The sequence below is a fragment of the Piliocolobus tephrosceles genome, chromosome 7, assembly GCF_002776525.5.
Source record: "Piliocolobus tephrosceles isolate RC106 chromosome 7, ASM277652v3, whole genome shotgun sequence".
NCBI lineage: Eukaryota > Metazoa > Chordata > Mammalia > Primates > Cercopithecidae > Piliocolobus > Piliocolobus tephrosceles.
The window spans coordinates 79,365,296-79,367,379 of NC_045440.1; the positions used below are offsets into that span (position 1 = coordinate 79,365,296).

At 30.9% G+C, this 2,084-nt stretch overlaps 1 non-coding gene across 1 annotated transcript; it reads right to left on the reverse strand.

Annotated features, from left to right (window-relative positions):
* Nucleotides 1-800: 800 nt before the first annotated feature.
* LOC111553200 lies at nt 801-908 on the reverse strand. Its single transcript, XR_002734848.1, has one exon. It is a non-coding gene; the product is annotated as a U6 spliceosomal RNA (small nuclear RNA).
* Nucleotides 909-2,084: the final 1,176 nt, after the last annotated feature.

Here is a 2,084-nt window from a genome sequence, read left to right on the forward strand (position 1 = left end):
CCACTTCCATTTTATTTTAACTGTTCTAATGGCATATCTATTTCCACCCTTTGTATTCCACATGTGTCCTAGAATCTAAAGTGTATCACTGTAGAAAGCATATATTTGTATATTCTTAAATCCATTTTAAAATGTCTGCCTTTAGATTGAAATGTTTAATTCCATTACAGTAAATGTATTATTAATCATTTAGAATTTATGTCTGACATTTGGCTATTTTCTATATGGCTTGTATCTTTTTTTATTCCTCTTCCTCTATCTCTGCTTTCTTTGTTGTAAAATAGTTACTTTCTAGTATCCACTTCTAAATTCTTATCCTTTAACTATATTTCTGAGATAAGGATTAAAATTAACATCTTAACTCACACTAATTATTATTAATTCCAACCTAATATCAATGATATTTAAAAAAACTCACTTCTAAGAAGTTTTATTTCATCAGCTGCCTTGGTGCTTGTATTGTCATAAAAACTACATCTATATACATCATATACTCAAAAACACAGATTTATAATTACTGCTTTATAAATTTGTCTTTAAATCAGAGAAGAGAAAAAAATATTACAAACATTTTATAGACTTGTCTTTTAAATCAGAGAGGAGAAAAAAGTATCACAAACAAAAAGTACATTTATACTATTTTTAACTTTTACCTATATAGTTACCTTCAACAGTGCTCTTCATTTCTTTATATGTATTCAGTTTATTGTATAGTGTCCTTTTATTTACATCTAAAGGAACCTCTTTAGTAGCCCTTGTGGAACTGGTTTGCTAGCAAGAAATTATCCTAATTTTTATATAAAAATATTGAAGACTTTACAAATTTTCATGGCATCCTGGTGTAAACACCATTTTAATCTTCTCTATGTCATTCTAATTTTAGAAATATATTCTGTGGACATGAGCATTTAATATCTACTCTTATATAATGTAAAATTTGAAATATTATAGAGGATGAAGTTATAGACACAGACTTGCTATTTGTTTAGGGGCCATTTCAAGAGCACACTTGGACAATATTAATATTGATGTTGCAACTTCAATGTTACAATGTCGCAGCAAGATAAATAGACAAACCTCAAGTCATAGATGAACATCATCATGGAGCAAGATGACGAGCAAGATAAATAGATAAGCCCTAAGGTATCAAGATAAATAGATGAACCATGAGTCACGACTTTTTGCTGATATGTATGATTAAGCTTAATTACATGTTGTCACATTTTTGCTGGTTTTCTTTAGTTAAAAAAGATCCTCTATCCTTTGTTAGCATAAGGGAAATAAAAAGGTGGTGAATTTTGCATTAATTCCTAAACAAAAACATAAGCACTTTCAAAAATGAAACCCATTAGCAGAGCTTTGTGTCTCCTGTGAAAATTAAATCTATTCCACTGTCTTAAAATTCATACATATTTTGAAATTTATATGTATGTAAATGATTCCAGCATTTTAAATGGTTTCAGTGCACACATAGTTTGTTCCACCACCATCCTCTTCATTCATTCCAATTAATTTTGTTAAGCAATTTTTTTTCTTTACCTTTTGTAGCTGTTGTTGTTCTTTATTACATTTAGGTATGTTTAGGCCTCTTCTTCTGAACTCATTTTCTGCTGATAAATAAATAAGGCGTAGGTGCCTGTTCTGGCTTCAGGGGATGTTTAGGCTCAGACACGCTGGACTAGCATCACTCCATTTCTGAAGAGTCTTTGTGGAGCTGATGAGCTTCTGAATACCTCAAATAAACATTTAAGAAGACTAAACACTCTGGGCGGTGGTGCATTTTATTTCCATCTTTTTAGTTTCATCATTTGTCTGGATAATACATGCCTTTGGAATAAAATTCAAAAGTAACTGGTGAATTAAAAGTAATTCTCTTACATTCTTTTTGCTTTAGACACCCAATTCCCTTTCCTAGCATCAGTCACCGCTACAAGCTTTTTATGTTTCCAGGGTAGTTTAGGCATATATGAGCATGTGTCATATAGAGGCTGCTTTCTTTGATTAGAGTAAATTTGCGGTTTTTTTCTGAATTGTACTCTGCAGGAATACAAAGTCTGTTGCTAAAATGAGACTCAAAAGGTAGA